Source organism: Schistocerca cancellata, chromosome 4 (genome assembly GCF_023864275.1).
Source record: "Schistocerca cancellata isolate TAMUIC-IGC-003103 chromosome 4, iqSchCanc2.1, whole genome shotgun sequence".
NCBI lineage: Eukaryota > Metazoa > Arthropoda > Insecta > Orthoptera > Acrididae > Schistocerca > Schistocerca cancellata.
Window position 1 is genome coordinate 649,538,392 of NC_064629.1, and position 20,878 is coordinate 649,559,269.

Below are 20,878 nucleotides of genomic sequence, written 5' to 3' on the forward strand. Positions count from 1 at the left end.
TGGTCAGAACTATACGCGACGGCCGGCCGGAGTGGCCGTGCGGTTCTAGGCGCTACAGTCTGGAACCGCGTGACCGCTACGGTCGCAGGTTCGAATCCTGCCTTGGGCATGGATGTGTGTGATGTCCTTAGGTTAGTTAGGTTTAAGTTGTTCTAAGTTCTAGGAGACTGATGACCACAGCAGTTAAGTCCCATAGTGCTCAGAGCCATTTTATACACGACGTTCAAAGTCGTCGCCATGCAATTCCTGGTGCATAGAAATATGGTACGGATGCAATCGATGTTGATGTAGCATTCTCAACACCGACGTTATTGAGATTCCCGATTCTCGTACAATTTCTCAGCAGCTAAAACACCTACTTGGGCATCATCATTTGTTGCAGGTCGTGGTTGACGTTTCACTTGCGGCTGAACACCTCCTGTTTCCTTAAATAACGTAACTATCCGGCGAACGGTCCGGACACTTGAATGATGTCGTCCAGGATACCGAGCAGCATACATAGCACACGCCCATTGGGCCATTTTGATCACAATAGCCATACATCAACACGATATCGACCTTTTCCGCAATTCGTAAACGGTCCATTTTAACACGGGTAATGTATCACGAAGCAAACACCGTCCGCACTGGCGGAATGTTACGTGATACCACGTACTTATACGTTTGTGACTATTACAGCGCCATCTACCAAAAAGCGAAAAAAGTGGTCCAACTAAGGCATTCATATTTCTTTACGTACTACACGAATATGTAATAAAAATGGGGGTTTCTACTTTAAAAAACGCAGTTGATATCAGTTTGACCTATGGCAGCGCCATCTGGCGGGCCAACCATAGCGCCATCTGGTTTCCCCCTTCAAGCTAGACATGTTTCGTTCTTTGTAGTTTTTTAGTTTGACGCTTATTTCGTGAGATATTTGACCCGGTCACTATCAATGGACCACCCTGTATATATTAAACGTTTAAGTTCAACCGCCTTAATCGGAATGGGTTAATTTATCCGTATCCACTGGGTACCTTGCCTTTTATAAACGTGGAATTTCTTAAGTGTTTTTGTGTACAGTCTGTGAAGACGGCGTGTGTTGGACTGTAGTGTCGTGTTCGAGCTGTAACTGATGATGATGATGATGAATGGAAAGCGAGAGCGTGAACTACGGAGCCAGCACACTGCATTCTCTCCTCGAATAGCATTAAAGATATCGCTTAGTCTGACTTCCTCTTTGTTAGACGCATCGCTGTCAGCAGTGTCACACGCTGTAATTCTACGAGGCACTGCAGAGAGGTTTGGAATCACACCCAGTGCGTGCCACGAAGATGGGTGGTAAGGAATTTTACGCCAAAACCTCACCTTTCCTTGCTGTCCAAGTGCTGGCTCTGAAAATTACTTTCGTCACTCGAATTCGAATTGGCCATACCAGAATCTAACACCACCGTAGAACCGTGCGTTAACGACCTCGAATATTGACGTGGCCCCCTTCCGAGCTGTTATCCTTCGTATCATGCACTAAATCTGTGGGACAGCGAGCGACATCTGTCCCCTACGTAACCTGGGCGCGCTCATAATCAGACAAATGAACTGGTTCAAAAATTGTTCAAATGGCTATGAGCACTATTAGACTTAACTTTGAGGTCATCAGTCGCCTAGAACTTAGAACTAATTAAACCTAACCAACCTAAGGATATCACACACATCCATGCCCGAGGTAGGATTCGAACCTGCGACCGTAGCGGTCACGCGGTTCCAGACTGAAGCGCCTAGAACCGCACGGCCACAACGGCCGGCCAAATGAATTGGTCATGCTTCATAGACTCAGCAGTATATGTTAGTCCCGAATCTGACGTTTCATGTGGAGTGACAGTATTACCATGATTTATTGGACTCTGAAGGATATATTTATGACCAATATGGTCCTGTTTATTAAGGGAGACTGCGAAATATGTACCCTTGTCCGTACGAAAAGTACCGGGAGCTAAAATTTGAGCAACACATAGTGTTACATGGGCGGCTGTCATTTTAAAGAATGTACAATACTACTGAAAAAAGTAAAAGGAAATCGCAGTTGTGAGTGTGACAGTCTTGTTGAAACTCAGGGAAGGCTGTAACCTCTCAAAAGAGGCAATGTAACCCGCGCCGTAAATATCGTAATGTTACTGGCACTTTAAACGCATTTGATGTGTTACGGTGGATTTAAAGGTGGAACAATGACCATACTTATCTGTAGATTTACTATTCCAGCGCAATGTTTTGGTTACGCAGTGCGTTGATGAAAGGTTGGAATCCGACTTCACATTGTCATGCTTGACTCGAATCCTATTTTAAGAGATTCTCTTACGTTACAGCTTTAATATGTTTCCTTGATGGGGGTTCGTGCCATTTTTCTCATAATGTCCCTTTTACCTCCGCCTATAAAGTCTCTGACACACACACAGCCACAGCCATTGCCCACCGCCCTTGCGGCTACGTCTGAACCGTTCGATAACATTACAGCGAACTTCGGTGCTTAAAAATTAAGTCCAACCAATTGACACAAGCTGTCAACATAGGCTGCTGCAGTTTTTAGCGAAGCTCTCTAGCGCAATGCTTTATGTTCGAAAACAAGAACGGCAAGAAATTTGCTGTAAACAAAATGTGCAGTCTTTTATATCATGCTTACGAGAGATCGCAATTGATTTCACATTCTGGTATGCAAATAAAAGCAATTATGTTCATAAACATTTCCCCAACAGCGTTCTCATCAGCTGTCAGTCTCTGAACATCTCACTGATTTTGCTAGTATAAGGTATGTATTCTTCTGTGATTGTTCCATGACGTCCACGCGCTTTTCATGTGGCATGGAATCGCAGACAAACGGTGGCCTTGCGATATCTGTGAAAAAATTAAGCTTGCCGAATGTGATATAACAGGTATTTAGTTGTATTTTCTTCACAGCTGAAACTATCTTCGGTGGAATGGTGCAAGCATTTAGTGTCTGAGAACACCGACACCACAACATTTCAGGATGGAGATGGCAAAGTTAGCGATGTCGTGTTGTGACAAAACACAGTGGGAACTGAATGCAGACATATGTAGGGCCCTTGACTGATACAGTAGAATCAACTTTTAACTAAACGTTTTTGTGAACAGTAATTATCATGTTACATCGAAACAATCTTATATTTTACCGACGCTTCCAACGTAGTCTGACATGCTATATTTCACTCGCGTTAATGCCGAACAAGACTTCAAATTTGGCTGTGATTTCCGCCGGTTAGTTTTAGTGCTGTAACCTGTGCTACACTGAAGAGCCAAGGAAACTGGTGGCCACGACATCTTGGTAGATGACTGTTGCAGTGTCTGTGTGTTTATTGGTTGCATTTTTTCATATGATTTGTCAAGCCAATGGCAGCACGGCATCTCTTGCCGCAATTGTCACAAGTGTATCTGGCTGCTGAGGCAGGAGCAGTGGTAGCATTGCGAAGCTTTTTCTACCTTAATCCGTCTAACAAGCCTTCATCATGCTTCGACATTCCAGATGATATATCATCACGCCACTCTGGTCTCATGTTAGCCCGTGTCGATTCCTAAGCTCTCCATATCTCGTTTACAGGAGTCCTTGAACCTCAATACAGGACGTCCTACAGGTCTTTTGGCTATAGAGATCTCTCCAAGCATTACCTCACGTGGTAACCTCTCAGGATCCATACGGTGGACGTGTCCCTCCCAGCGGAGTCGTCTCTGCTTCAAGATATCTGTAATACTGTTGCAGTTGGTTTTATATAGCACTGCTTCGTTGGTCACTCGGTCCTTCCACGTTACTCCGAGGATGGATCTCAGGCACCGCATGTGGAAAGCATTAAGGCGACGTTCTTGTAGCATAGGTAGTCCATGTTTCCGATGCATACAAAAGGATGCTGAGGACGCAAGTTTGATATACAAGAATTTTGGTGGTCAAAGAGAGTTTGTTGTTTTCCCAAACACTGAAGAGCCAAGGAAACTAGTAGACCTGCATAATATCGTGTAGGGCCCCCGCGAGCAAGCAGAAGTGCCGTAACACGACGTGGTATGGACTCGACTAATGTCTGAAGTAGTACAGGAGGGAATTGACACCATGAAACTTGCAGGGATGTCCATAAATCAGTAAGAGAACGAGGGGGTGGAGATCTCTTCTGAACAGCACGTTGCAAGGGACCCCAGATATGCTCAATAATGTTCATGTCTGGAGAGTTTGGTGGCCAACGGAAGTGTTTAAACTCAGAAGAGTGTTCCTGGAGCCATTCTGTAGCAATTCTGGACATGCGGCGTGTCGTATTGTCCTGTTAAAATTTTCCAAGTCCGTCGGAATGCACAATGTACATGAATGGATGCACGTGATCATACAGGATGCTTAACTACGTGCCACCTGTCAGGATCGTATCTAGATGTATCAGGGATCCCATATCACTCCAACTGCACGCACCCCACACCTTAACATAGTCTCCACAAGCTTGAACAGTCCCCTGTTGACATTCAGAGCCCATGAATTCATGAGGTTGGCGACATCACGGTGAACACACATAGGAAGCGTGTATTCGTCATCGCCATACTGGCGTATCACCCGGCGTGATGGTATGGGGTGCCATTGGTTAAACGTCTCGGACACCTCTTGTTCGCATTGACGGCACTTTGAACAGTGGACGTTACATTTCATTTCAGATGTGTTACGACTCTTGGGTCTAACCTTCATTCGATCCCTGCGAAACCCTACATTTCAGCGGGATAATCCACGACCGCATGTTGCAGGTCCTGTACGGACCTTTCTGGATACAGAAAATGCTCGGATGCTGCCCTGGCCAGCACATTCTCCAGATCTCTCACCAATTAAAAAGGGCTGGTCAATGGTGGCCGAGCAACTGGGTGGTCACAATACGCCAGTCGCTACTCTTGATGAACTGTGGTATCGTGTTGAAGCTGCATGGGCAGCTGTACCTGTACACGCCACCCAAGCTCTGTTTGACTCAATGCCCAGGCGTATCAAGGCCGTTATTACGGCCAGGGGTGGTTGTTCTGGGTACTGATTTGTCAGGATCTATGCACCCAAATTGCGTTAAAATGTAATCACATGTCAGTTGTAGTATAATATATTTGTCCAATGTATACCCGTTTATCATCTGCATTTCTTCTTGGTGTATCAATTTTAATGGAGAGTAGTGTATTCGAACTGAGTATACGTTCAAGAATTGAGGAACAAAAAGATGTTCGGGATATTGGTCAGTAATTTTGCGGGTAGATTCCTTTACCTTTCTCGTATACTAACGTCACTTGCGGCTTTTTTCCAGTCGCTTGGGACTTTGCCCTGGGCGAGAGACTCGCGACCAATGTAAGCTAGGTAAGGGGCCAATGCTGTAGAGTAGCAATGGTCTCGTGAAGATTCTCACACCCGTAGACAATTCTCTGGACGTCCACAGCACAGACGCCCGCCAGGATGGTTTTATTGAACGTGAAGCAATGCCAGATCGTACAACTATTACAGCACGGGTATGAGAGCTTGTTATCCCAGACGTCAACACGAACTTTTGCGAACCGGTTATTAACAATGGGACTACGGGCACTCTCGCCTCTAGCTCGTCTTCCACTAACGCCTCAGTATCGAAAAATGGCTCTGAGCACTATGGGACTTAACTTATGAGGTCATCAGTCCCCTAGAACTTAGAACTACTTAAACCTAAATAACCTAAGGACATCACACACATCCATGCCCGAGGCAGGATTCGAACCTGCGACCATAGCGGTCACGCGGTTCCAGACTGGTTAGTTGGTTGGTTTGGGGAAGGAGACCAGACAGCGTGGTCATCGGTCTCGTCGGATTAGGGAAGGATTGGGAAGGAAGTCGGCCGTGCCCTTTCAGAGGAACCATCCCGGCATTTGCCTGGAGTGATTTAGGGAAATCACGGAAAACCTAAATCAGGATGGCCGGACGCGGGATTGAACCGTCGTCCTCCCGAATAAGAGTCCAGTGTCTAACCACTGCGCCACCCCGCTCGGTGGTTCCAGACTGTAGCGCCTAGAACCGCTCTGCCACTCCGGTCGGCTTCAGTATCGACGTGCACTTCTCTACTGGTGCCGTGAGAGGATCACTTGGAATGGCTCGCCGTGGTCTTCAGCGATGAAAGCAGCTCGTGCCTGAATGCAAGTGATGATCGCTTGCGCGTACAGTGTAGATCTTTGAGCGCTGTTTCGTGGAGGGCATTCGTCCAACGCACACTGGTATGGTATGCGACAAGCTGTAACTGTCGTTCACGTTTGGTGTTTCTAGAGAGGACGCTAACTAGTGCTCGGTACGCGCAGAGACCCGTTACTTTACCGTTCGTGCAACAGGAAGGTGGTGTGTTGTTCGAACAGGACAGTGCTCGCCCATACTCTGACCATGAAATTCAACGTGTTCTGCAAGACGAGCAGCAACTTCACTGGCCAGCATATTTACGGACTCGTGTTCAATTGAGCACGTATGAGATATAATGGGACGAGCAGTGACTCATGCGACTCGTCTCAGTCAACAACTCTGACAGAACTACGTGAACAGTTCGAGCAGGCCTGACGTAACGCATCCCAGGACAGTATTCGCCATCTGTACGATCGACTAGTTGCCAGATTCAACGCTTGCATACAATTAAAGTGTACCTGTTTTTATCATGGTCGGTATATTATAAATCTTACGCATTGACGAGTCACAGTATTATGCCCATTTGTCCACGGCGGAATTGAATACCGCCTCGTTGCGTTACAGGTACATACGTGATGCGGTAAGGTAAGTGTGTAATCGGAGCGGAAACGAATGGAGAACCATTCCAATAAAAACAGCGGTCACAAGTGGGAATAAATACAGGTATAACGACTCTGAGAAAGGGTAGACAGTTACGGCCCGGCGCCCGGGAACGAACTGCTCGGAAACGGCAAAGCGGATCATTTGTTCGCGTGCAACTGTCTTAAGCATCTGTGGAAAATGATTGAAGGGCGGTTAAACCACGAATAGGCGAAAAGATGTTGGAGGTCCATGCCTCTTCATGTGCCATAGAGGTAGGAGCCTTGATCGGAGTGTAATGCTGCATAAGCAGCGGCCTGTGGCAGATACGACGACAAGTATAATGCTGGTATTTCGGAGCACGCAGTTCAGTGGACATTGTTGAACATAGGGCTTCGCAGCAGACGACCTCTATGTGTTCCCATGTTAACCCAACGGTATCTTCAGTTAAGATTGCAGTGGAAAACAGTGTTTGATTCTGAGAAGGAATTAGATATACAACTAACAAATTGAGGCATACACTTCTCACATTCAAGGCAAAATTTGCGATCTTGAAAAAGAAATTAGAGACAAATCCAATTATATTACCGATAGAGTAACTCATAACACACTATTAAGTGGCGAGGAACGCTATGATCCAGCCAAAAGACACAATGGTTCCTGAAAAACTGCGAAATGATTTTTCCTGAAGACATAACAGGTCAGGAAAACATAAAAGCGGTAATTAATGCGTTAGTGGGTGATGCCGAAAGATGGGATCTGAATTAGAATACAGACCAGGTCACTTTCAATAATTTTATACAAAAATTTGCCGAAAATATCGGTCAGATTAAAAGAAGACTTAACGGCGTGAATTCATTATGGCCAGAATGTATGACAATTTGGGGCAATAATTCTATGAAAGTTTTCTGCGAGTCCTGGTACAGAAAACTGACTCACTTAAGACGTAGGTAATCCGAATTCCGGCCTCAGTTGCCATAAAATAAATCCTTTGTAAATATCTGCCTCAGTACACAACGGCATCAGAGTAATGCGTCACACAAGAGTACAAAAAAAAAAAGTGAAGAATCGTACCTCAAAGTACTTCCTTCTTAATTTTCTATAACAATTTGCCTCGCGAATGTTATTTTGTAAAGATGAGCAGTAGTCGGGAAGGACTGCGGTATTCGATTAGCACCGATACCGTTTTTCGCACATGAGAAATGTCCTGATGGAACATTTCAGCGTGTTCGTCACTAACGGTGAGAAGGTTAACTGGGAATAAGTCCAAATTATCAATCAAGAGAAGTACTTTAAGTGTCATTTTATATCACATGAGGTAGTACGTGATGTATATTGCGCCAATGGAGGTATAATGAGAATACTGCCTAGGTGAACAATGTGTATCAAGTTTATAAATAAAGACATAAATAAAGTACCTTCTTGGAGCAAGTTATTTATAAATGAAAGTTCGGTTGGTCCTTTCAGTTCCAAGACGGAAGACAATTAAAGATTAAGTGGCGAAAGGCCAAAGTCAGTAACGAAAAGGTTCAAGTCGAAGTTAGCTTGGAATGTTCTGAAGTTAGTAACACTTCCCCTAAGGAGTTGACGGAAGGCCATAGTCTGAAGAAACAAAATCACTGCCATATGCTCGGTAGATATTACAAGATAAACACAGCATAGCGAATATTTAACCATGATTCCATAGTGAGAACTCTTATTAATGGGCTGTTAATACAACTGCCGCCTGGGCTAGAGGACTCGAGGAATAACTGGTTCGATAGCTGAGACCGAACTACCGATCGTTTTCTTTTATTTTTTATTTCTTTTGTTGGCACGACATAGGTCAATGTTCCATCTTCGAAGACAATTCTTATTTCAAAGTGTAGCATGAAGAGATGCAGTGAATCACTTGATTAATACACTTTTGGTGTCAGCTGTCCTGCATTATAATGAAGGAGGATATCTGATGAGCCTTCCGAATTTTGCGTGTGAAACAGTCCACAGTGTAATCGATTTGGGCTGGTATCTGAACCTCCAAAGCAATACATTATTATGGTTCAAATAACACTGGAATTGTGACCAGTTAATTTCTCGGTAGACACGCCCAACTGACATCTCGTTCGTGACAGGTAAGCTGTGATCCGATGATAATTCGCTGACCGGCTTGAACCGAGGGTCCACCCCAGCCTGCCGGTGATGGCAGTGACGAGTACATCTGAGAGTTGGCTTCTGGGGTGCAGAATGTGGGTTGGCACTATCCGACCCTAGTCTTCCAAATCCATTTCTGTTCCAGCCAACTTAGTTCAAGGCCTTGGGGGTTGGTGGTACAGGAGAGCCAGGTCGAATGTTTCGCATTCCAGTCGCTGTCGATATATGTCTTTCGAACAGGGGCGAAGACATTGCGTAAATCATTATCAATGATCTGAGTGTTGGGGCGAAGATATGCCGCTACAAACGTCTTCTTGCCTGGTTCAGAAGGAGGCAGACAGCCGTGCCATCCCCATGTCCCTGAGGTTGGCCGTAGCGGTAGTCCACCACATTCTGAAGTTTAAAGACTTCCGTAGGTTTCAAATGTTTCTCAGACATCAGCACAATATCAATATTGTAGTGAGTGACAACATCTTACAGTTCGAGTTTCTTATTCCGCACACCACAGATACGAAATTCCGTTGTACGTGGCGCCATGTTGCTAGTCTGAACTCTCGAATGGCGCTTTTTCTTCGACCAGTGTAACAATATTCTGCAGCTTTTCCTTCTTCGACGGCATTTCTCTCCCGGCTGCAGTGACCCTGTACAAGAAATTTTGGCTGCTAAGAAACTTCAACACAGTGGTAACTTCCTTAAGAGCAGGATATGCATCCGTCCCTGCATTGCCATCGGTGTAGAACAGTTAGAGCTGCGCTGTGAGCCCTCTAAAGTAGAATAAAAAGAATGTCCTGCACGATTCGGAGACGCTGGGCGAGGCCAGTCCCGAAGCGGGGCAGAGGAGAATGTTACTTAGATGTTCCAGCAGGATCTGAAACTTCTTAAGAGCTTTCTGAAACCCACTACAACCTTTACAAAATGCAGCATGTTGTCCATGTCTACCCGCACACTTAGGCGGGGAGCCTTGGGGAAGTTAGCAGTCCTTACTGGTGTGCATATCACTACAATTTACGCATCCCGCCAGCACCTAGCAATATTTCGTCGTGTGTGTCTAACATTGGCATCGTTTGCACTGGGAGGGCTCGTTGCCAGAACGATAATCTTCCACCCTCATCTTAGTATATAGAACGCAACGAGCTCCATAGATAGTATTGGACTTGTCACCCTTTGGCTGCGCCAGGGACGAGGCGTGCTGTCCCCACCGTTTACGCTGGAACATCGTTAATTGTAAAAAACTGAGCCAGTAGATCCTATCGGACTTCATTTGCAGAGAGTGAAAGTACGACATCCTTGAAGACCAACTTCAAATTCTTGCTAGAGGCATCCTGGTATGTTCATCTTTCCTTCTTTGAACTCTTCTACTGATCAAGTGCTCGTAACTTTTAAGGTATGTGTTTTAGAGCAGATGTTTGCTGGACATTTTTTTCTTATTTTGGTCCATACTACCACTTCTCAAAATATGGAAATCAAAGAACTTGCAGTAGAAGAGATTTGTTTCACAATATCGAAGATGAAAAATTGCTCGTAGGTCGTAATGTATGCATTTTCGATCCTATGTTTACTGAGACTTTTTTTGCTTCTAGTATCGTGTACTTTCAACTGTATGCGTTTACGCCATTAATTATGCTAAACCCTGTGTATTGATTATTTTTCAGCAATTAAATCTGCAAAATGCTTAAGTTAATCCATTAAATAATAACTAATATGCATCGTTTTCCATTGGTTTCGACAGGAGAGGTAGTGAGTCACTAGAAAACTGAACTCGATGGGCGTAAACTGATTCGATTCTCGAATTCAGTAACTATGACTTAACAAATAACAAAAATGATGTTGACCATTGTAGACAGTTAGAAAATAGAACTGACAGTTAGCTACCTATGAATAGCATAGTGAACGCATTACCGTGGCCAAGGTAGACATAAAGGCGGCACCCACCGCTCTTGTACAAGTTTGTATGCCTACTAGATCCGCAGATGAAGAAGAGACTCAAGGAATATACATAAGATAAGAGAAATTATTCGGTTTGTTAAGGGATATGTAAATTTAATTGTGATGTAGGACTGGAATTTAATAGTAGGGAAAGGAAGAGAAGGAAAAATAGTGGGAGAGCACAGACTGGGAGAAAGGAACGAAAGTGGAAGCAGCCTAGTAGAATTTCGCACGGAGCACAACCTAATCATCGCTGACATTGTGTAAGAACCGTGAAAGAAGGCTGTGTATGTAGAAGATACCTGTAGGCACCTGAAGATTTCTACCGAGATTTCAAAATGCAAAATATTTCTAGGAGCAGCTGTGGACTCGGAACGTGATTTTTAGTTTATGGATCGCAGATTAAAACTAAAGAATTTGAATATAAGTATGATATGAAGGAGCCGGTGTGTGAATAAACTGAAAAAAGTACAAGTTGTTGAGTGCTTTCAGGTTCCCATCCGAGTTGTTGATTCCATTTTTACGTACTACGTTTTGGCGACCGACGCAGTTGCTTTCTTCGGATGTTATGAGCTTTATTGTTAGTGCTGTTGTTGTCACGCCTCTGTTTAGAGCCAAGTTAAAACTCCCGTCAACCGCTACACCCTATGATGCTCATTTGGTTTTCAGTCCCTGCATTGTTAGTTTGCAAAACGCACTTCTTTTAGAAATTTCCAGGTCTGGTTAATGAGATGGTCGACAAGTTCTTAATAACCTGAGTGTCATCTCGTAGGAGACGAATGGGTAGCTTTTGGAGATAAAGCAGTAAAGTGAACGGAACTGATAATGTCTTGGTAAGACTCTATCTGATGAACACCAACAAAAGTATTAATTTAAATACGAGACACTAAAAGTAGTAGATGTGTTTTGCTATTGGGGCAGCAAAAGAACTGGCGATGGCTGAAGGAAAGAGGGTATAAAATATATATTGATATTAGCAAGGAAAGTGTGCCTGAAAATGTCAAATTCACTAGAATCTAGGGTAAATATAAAGTGTCAGGAAGTATTTTATAAAGGTAAATACCCCGGGTATAGCCTTGTACGTAAGTGAAACGTGAAGGACAAACAGTTCATAATAGAAGGAAAAAGAATCTTTTGAAATTTGGTGCTACAGATAATGATTAAATTAGGTGGGTAGATCGGATAAGTAACAAAGAATTGAAGCATCAAGGAATTGTCAGTTTGGCAATTGGGAGGAGGTTTGTTTTTGTGTGTGTAACTAAGAATTGAAGAATCAAGGAATTGTCAGTTTGGCAATTGGGAGGAGGTTTGTGTGTGTGTGTGTGTGTGGGTGTGTGAGTGGGTGGGTGGGTGGGTGAAGGTGGAGGCGAGGGAGTTGTTGAGAAGGACGGCAAGGCTTGACTACAAAGCGGGTTCGAATGGGTATAGGTTTCTATAGTTATGCAGAGATGAAGAGGCATGCACAGGATAGAGCGGCGGGAGAATCTCCATGAAATCAGTCTTTGGACTGAAGACTATCACATCAATATATAAACATTTCAAAGTTTTTTTTATCACGGTGATATATGTTGATCTATTAAAATTCTTCATGTATGAACCGCACTAAGCTGTATCTTAATGTTTGGTGTTGAGAGCATTTCTCAGTTATTAACACTGAAAGAATTTCTTTGTGTTAAAGAAAAGATCTTAATTGGAAGAGAAATAATAACGTGAGGGTTCCGATTTACTCTTACATGAATTTATCCAGTGGAATACATTGCCTCAGCAGCTCGAATTCAAGTGCCGTGCACAATGCCATTGTTTAAATATTAACAATACGGAGCTCTGCTCCAGTGGCTAACTATTCATAAAAGTACGTCAATTCCATTTCGTCTACAAGTTAAAATTTAGTAGAAGCATAATACCGAATTTTTTAATCACTGGAAAACATCTTTTGCATTCAGAGAATGTTACTCCCTTCCGAGGTACATCAGTTTCTCTTGTTGCTTGTCTAATTTGTGAATTTTTTTATCATCCCAATTCATTTAACTTATTGTATCCATTTTAGCAAGGGAGAATGACAGAAAAAATTTCGTCATGTAGTCGTGACTCATGAGAACTTACATACACGAGTTTCCAATTAAAATCTCTTACACACTTGTGAGTGGAGTGTGTGTTGAATGAAATCTCCCTTCAGAATGAAGGTTACACTTTTATAGTGGGGAAAAGTTGGAGAAAGAATCGGTCATGGCTTATTGAAAGTGACCACGCCAACATTCACCTCAAATGAAGTCGGACTCATTGGAAAACGAATATTAGAATGACTGATGATGGTCTGCGTCCCTTCCCCGAAAAGGAGTACAGTCATGTAACCATTATGGGATCTATATGGTGAACCTTTTCGACTGTGTGCAAAAGTGACAGTGAATCTCGTATCTCCGCTTTACCAGATCAGATATTTCACCTCTTTATTCGACCTCTTTAATATGTTTATTTCAAATAATTGCGATGTAGACGGGACGACAAACTTTTACTATCGTTCTTCCTGTTTCTTTACACGTTTCCAAACTCAAAAGATGATATGAAAGACTAGCATATATGGCAACAAAGACGGATGGAAGAACAAGTTAGCTGAAAACTGATTCTTAAGTAGGTATTTTCTCAGTCCGACACATACTTGAGGGTAAATCCGGGAGAGGCGCCGCATGCGGTGTAGAATGCGCAACCTCATAGTTTCGGCAGACACCGTCACATTGTGGGCGTATCGACACTGCAGTTTCTCAGTGGAAACCAGAGCATAACAAAAGTATTTACTTTTCGATCGCGTAAGTTTTAGATAAGTTCTGGGGGAATAACTGAGTTAAGTCTAAAATATTCTTGCAAAACATTTTTCAGTGTCACGATTAGTTCGTAGTGTATGCTAAATAGCCAAATGTCTCCAAATGTCTGAGTGCTTGTGTTAACGGTAAGATCTATTGGGCGTGTTTTGATTCTCGTGCACCCATCTTGGCTGTTAAGGTCATGAATTTATAAGGTGCGGTGTCCCTCCCCTACAGACACATGCCGCAACAATATCTGGTACACATGCCGCACACTTTTGCGTTACGAATACTTCCGAATAAATCAAATAACAGTTTTAAATAAGTGAAAACATTTCTGTTTTGTTTGTATTTTCGTTCAGATGACTTTACATGCATAAAATTTCAGATCCCGCTGATCCGGATGACGACACAAAAGAATAAAAAGAAAGTAACCGGAGATACAGTATGTGTAAGGAGTAGGAGAATTATATCTGAAAACAGCAAAAAAAAAAAAAAAAGAGGTTGGTTATGTTGCACAACAATTAAGTTTTGGTTACATAGAGACTGCACTATTTATGACATATTTTGTGTCGATCGTGGCCGAGAACATACAAATAGAATAAAATAAACTAAGAATGAGATTTTCACTCTGCAGCGGAGTGTGCGCTGATATGAAACTTTCTGGAAGATTAAAACTGTGTGCCGGACCGAGACTCGAACTCGGGACCTTTGCCTTTCGCGGGAAAGTGCTCTACCATATATATATATATTTTAATATCATTTTGTTCGCTGTTTTTGTTCGTTGTGTCTGCTCGGGGCGGACGTGGTAAGACATCCGTTTAAGTTCGTTGTTGATTGATTAACTCAGTTTTTTATTACAGAGAGCAGCTAACCGTCTGACCGAACACGCTGAGCTACCGTGCCGGCATCCATCTGAGCTACCCAAGCACGACTCACGACCCATCCTCACAGCTTCATGAGTTTCAATTTGAAAAGCAGCGTAATCTTGCGGTTTTTAACATGTCGAATATCACCCACAGCAAAAGGGATAAACACTGCAATGTAAAGATGGTTTCATGGTCAAATATTATGTTTAAATGTTACGTTGAAAAAGCAAAAAAAAAATTGTATATCACAGACAACTCTTGTGTTCAGGTATACAAAAAACAGTTACTAAACGTGCACCATTGTACTTTACATATACGATTTTGAAAATGTGCACTATCTCGCCCAGATTTACCCTCTTTAAACAGAATGTAGGAAGGTTAGACAACAAGATAGCTGCAACCCAAAAGACTTGGGAGTCAGCCTAAACAGCACTTCGTCATTTAAAAAACACTCCAGTGAGCTGGAAGAAAAAATATTTGGCAGGAACAATATGAAACGCAAACTGGCTGGATAAACAAGGGGAGTGCAGCCTGAAGTTCTTCGATCATCAATAATGGGACTTTTGTTTTTCAGCCAGTGAATATGTGGTGCCAGGACGGGAGGCATCATGTCACTTCAAGTAGACGTCACTTTAAATAAGAGTGTCAGAACTGTCGCCGATTGTCTGAAGCCTACATGTGTCCACAAAATTTACCAACTTGCGGCCATAGCACCACCAGATATTATAAGCGAAGTAGCCTGTAAACTAGAGAGGATAAAACAGCAGACCGTCCCACGGTACTTCATGTATAACCACGAAACAGTCCCAGCTCTTCTTAAGTCAAGGTAGAGCTTTATTAAACTAACAATGACACTAGAAGGCCGACCTGAGACCCACGCTTTATGTTTGGACTCCCTGCAACACACAAACCTACACCCAAAGAGTATATCACGCTACGGAAGCAACTACAGTATAGCACAAGAAAACCACTGAACAGATTGTCACTAGTCACTAGCAACGTATTTATGTAGCTGATACTGCCCATAAGCGCATCACATTTTGAGCAAACGTGCAGCTAGAAAGCAATACGAACCCTTTTAACGCTCTTCTGGAAGAGGCTGGTGATCTGTCCTTGTCGCAGCGTGTGTACCAACTCGCGGGCCGCATGATGGGGAGACACCAGTTCCACGCAGTTGATGAACCGGTACAGCTTCTGTAGGAAGCAAAATGCCATACTGCATTAACAGATCACTTCAGCTAGTTACAGGTTACTGTATCGAAACTCGAAAATATATCATTTGCATTCAAAATATATAAAATTAATAGCCGAAAAATGGCATAAAGCTTATTTACTTATAAATTAATTCTTCATATTACATTCCAGAACCAAAGGAACCATTACAAGAATGCTAAAATAATAATACGTTAGAAGCACATGTTTGAAATTCCTCGAGAATATCATATAGTCTGCGTAAAGAGCGATGTACAGAGTGCAGCAAAGGTTTCTTTCTGTGAAGTTTTAACTAGTAATTATTCAATACTAATATGTATCTTTATTTCTATTTAAACATGTTGCCATCAAGGCGAAATTCCAGAAGTCTTATTTAAACAGTTACTTTTTCGGTGTAATTACTCCCGTAATCTATGGCATCGTGCATTAACCCTTTGTGAGTTTTTTATCTATGAAAATTACAATAATTTCACACACACACACACACACACACACACACACACACACACACACACACACACACGTACATACAATGGACACAGACAATCAAAGAGGTTGAAAGCTACAATAGGAAAATACCGAAGCACTATTCAGCCTTCGTCATAGAAGAACCGGTCACAACTGCCAGTGTTCCAGAAAGTTTCTTCGAAAATAGTTACTTATTTATATTGTTTTATAGAAGGTACTTCACGGAATTCAGTGTCATATTTGATACTAAAGTCCAGGAAAAGATATATACGTTGCAAATCTCCCTCCGATCTGGAAACGCCCAGAAAATATTTCTCCGTAGGGAAAATGTGACGCGCTTGTAATATCCTCGATAAATTCGCCAGAAGCTGTGTCGAAAAGAACCTGTCTGACTATAAATCTGTTATACGCGTAATAACGTGCGAGGAGATGCAAAATGCAATATCTGGGAATATGGCGGACCACAATATGAATCTATACCAAGAACTACATTCGTGCTGGAATACATTTTAATGTAGTCCTATCCATGCAATTCATAGCAAAACGTACAAAATATCTTCCAGATGTTAGATTAAGTGACTTCATTTCATTTGTATATTCTTCATGTATCGGAAGCTTAATGTACTCACAGTACAATACTTACAACCTCAAGTTCCTAACGTTTTCATCTACAAATATTTTTGGATACCTTAGTCATTAGTAAACTGTTTTCTCCAAGAAGAATAAAAGAAATATAATAAAGTTACACTACATTTATTTACCAACAAGAGAAAAGTAATAACTTCGATTTAGAGTGGAATTATTGCGATGATTTACTGCAGAATAACATTTCGGCGGATTGAACGACGGTCCACTTGCATGTTAATGCCAACCTCAACGGAAGTATGCATCGCCAAGACACGACGCAAATCCGTATATGGATGTTACCCTGCAGGATGTTAATTTTTCTGTACAAAATAAATCGTGAACGCATAGAAAAAATTATACAGGCAGGAAATTTCGTTATCCATCGTGGTGAAAGAAATAGTATTTTAAGCAACAAAATTTCAAATAGATACATAATTCATTTCGAATGATTCGTCGGAGAAAACGCCTGTAAATATTTACAAATATTGTCGTTACGAAATTGATTCGTTTTTATTTATTTTTATTAGATATTTATTATTTTCTGTTTATTTATTTAAATCTGATAACAATATGTTTTCAACACCTGGCAACGAATTTAAACAGTACCTAGAACATTTAGACATACTGAAGTTGGTCACGTACTCGTCTAAGAGCTACGCTGTACAATATTAATAATATCCTTCCTGAGGCTAAATCAGTTGTGTCCGGATTTGCTTACATATAAATGTGTTTTTGGGTAGGATCCGCCTTGAGCAAAGAAAAATATTTTCTTCATTTACACAGAAGAGTTTAGCTGAAGTTAACAGCATTATAAATGGGCTTTTTTTCAGTCTGTTAAACAACAAGATAAATGCTCTCTACTACCTGTAAATATAGAGGGTGATGCACCTAAAATTTGTATCGCATAAATTACGGAAATGTAAAGTGCTACTAATTTGCTGGTTTCACAGAATGTATTGGTAGTCAGAGGCTCGTATTGTTAGCAAATAAACAGACGGCAGTAAAATTTAGAAACTGTACTTTTGTGCAAAAGTACACTTTCTAAATGGAATAATGCCCATTGACATTAACAAACTAAAAGTAGGGTATATTAGAATGTCAGTGGTGTTTGTCGCAGGAGTATAGTTCGAGTTGTCTACAGGATATCGTATTTTGAAAAACTTCCACACCGACACTTGTTTGTGCCATTCAGCCTTCTAAGTTGCTCGGTACGATATTTGCTTACAGTGTGCTTGTGTGTTCCTTGAGTACATTGCGACTTGCTAGTCGATCAGCGTGTGACAGTCCGAGCAGTAGGTCGTGAGTGGGTGATGGGATTTATCCATGGCCGGTCGGGGTGGCCCAGCGGTTCTAGGCACTGCAGTCTGGAATCGCGCGATCGCTACGGTAGCAGGTTCGAATCCTGCCTCCGGCATGGATGTGTGTGATGTCCTTAGGTTGGTTAGGTTTAAGTAGTTCTAAGTTTTAGGGGGCTGATGACCTCAGAAGTTAAGTCCCATAGTGCTCAGAGCCATTTTTGAACCATTTATCCATGCAGAAAAAGCCGACGCGCTCAAGATGTATGGAGAGAGTAGGCAGAATGCCTTCGTTCTTTTACGGTGTATATGGCAATATATCCCAATAGACGTCAACCATCTTGGCAATTATTTATCAACCTCTTCAACAGCTACGTGAAAGTGGTACATCTAGATAACGTAGCAGGAGGAAAGAAGTGACGAAGAAGGGGAAGTTAATGTTCTTAACGCTGTTACAGTTGATCCGCACGTTAGCTCCTTCGTAATCGCACGAGGAAGTGGCATGAGTCAGGAAAGTGTCCTACACAATCTCCATCGACATAGATTCAATCTCTATCACATCTCTCTCCATCAAGAGCTGAATGGAAACGATTATGAGAATAGTATTAACTTCTGAACATTGGGATCAAGACAGGATACTCCAGATGTGTGACGTATCTTGTTTAATTATGAAGCCACATTTACCAATCATGGCGAGGTAAAGCGCCGAAACATGCACTCTTTTTCTGTTGACAATCCCCGTTGGCTTCGTCAGGTGGAACGTCAACGTCCATGGAGTGTAAACTTGTGGTGTGGGATAGTGAACCCTCAGCTCAGAGGCAGGTTTTTCATAGACGGAACACTGAACGCGTACAAGTACCGCAGCCTCTTAACAGACCATCTTCCATGATTGCTAGAAGACGTTCCTCTGCAGACTGGGAGGAACCTCTGGTGCCAACATGATGACTGTCAGGCCATAGTGCACGAAGAACTACAGCATGTCTTCACGAATGGTTTCCAAATCGTTGCATTGGACGCAGAGAACTTGTATCTTGGTCAGCCCGTTGCCCGGATTTAACGGCTGTAGACTTTTTCCTCTTGGAAAGCTGAAAGACGCTGTCCACAAGGACATACCAACTACATCCGATGAGCTGCAATGACGTATTACTGCAGCTTGGTCGGACATCTCCGCTAAAATGCTAGCACGTGTGCAGCAGTCTTTCCATACCAGACTGGAAGAGTGTATTGCCGCTACCGGTGGTCAGTTTGGAAACAACCTGCGATGGTCAGTTGTCTCGTTGCTGGTCAGAATACACATAACTAGTGTACTCACTTGTTTTTTAGAGTGCGCTACAACAGGTGTTGTACAAGTGTCGGTGTGGGAACTTTTGAAAGTGCGATATCTCGTAATCAACTCGCATTAGAATCCTGCAACAAAAACCACTGACATTCAAATTTACCCTCGTTTCACTTTGCTAATATCAATAAGCATTATTCCATTTACAAAAGAGTAAGTTCGCACAAAAAATACACTTTGTGTGTATTATTACAATCTGTTGATTGGCTACCTATGCCAGCCTCTGACTACCAATACATTCTATGAAAACCGCACATCAATGGCACTTTCCATTTCCGGAATATTTGCGGTGCAAGTTTTAGGTGTTTCACACTGTAAAAATTCGAGTTTTTGATAAAGTATTAACAGATTTGAAAAAGATTATTTTAAAATCTATTGTTAGTACATGCTGTGTGGTTTTTTGTTTTGCATTACAGTTGTTTCTCTTTCACAGTTTGTCATCTGCAACTGTATACAAAGAAATGTTAGGCCTAACATATGTGGAAGAATTTGTGTTTGTGTGTGTGTGTGTGTGTGTGTGTGTGTGTGTGTGTGTGTGTGTACGAGCGTGTGCGTGCGCGCGCCATATTTTTCTGTGCTATCCATGATGAGGAAAGCACACTGCACAGTCTGCCGCTATTACAATGTGATAGGACTTTGGAAAAAAAGTCGATACGTAATGAGAGGTGTCATAAAGTGGTGACGGTAATGAACAGCAGCAGAGCTACTGCCATCGCAGAAGCAGTAACCTTACACCACATCTCATCAGCATTAGCAGGAATGAGACGCACTTTTAATGGTCACTAGTGGTTTGAAACAGTAACATGGTGCTACTCTCTACTGGGTTCACATTTGGTCGCACCCTTAAAAAGGAAGCAAACGACACTCATCTCTGAATTCTACGGGGTGGTTTTATGACAGCAAAGATATTTAGAAGACAGACGCTCCAAGAAAAGAGCATCGTTGAACAACGACGAAACTATGTACCAGTGACGAAAAAATTAATGTGGATGAACTATGTTATATCTTAGAAACCATTCGAAACAGGTAATTTCCACGTTTTCTCTTACTTCTTTTTTCACTAAAAACAACTTCTGTCATCTTTCTGTATATATCCTCTAGAAACACCAATATTAGTTATAAAAGTTTCCAAGCCATAGTACAAGTAAAATTTCATTTTTTGTGTATCTCATTACGTTACAGCTAATGGCTAGAAATTACGTGGCAACAATAAAATTTTCGTTGGTGGCATAATTATTAGATACTGAAGCTATAGTATTATTTCGACGGCACCTCGTTTTTCCAATTCTGTATATTCTGTGTTGATTACATCAAAGAAAAGCGCTATGCATTCCGACATCCTGATTTGGCTTTTCCGTGGTTTTCTTCCTGATGGGTGCTGTGATGATTTCTACTAATGGGCCATGGCCAATACTTTCCCCTTCTCATTCTTACATTATTAAGACCTATTGAAAGAAGTA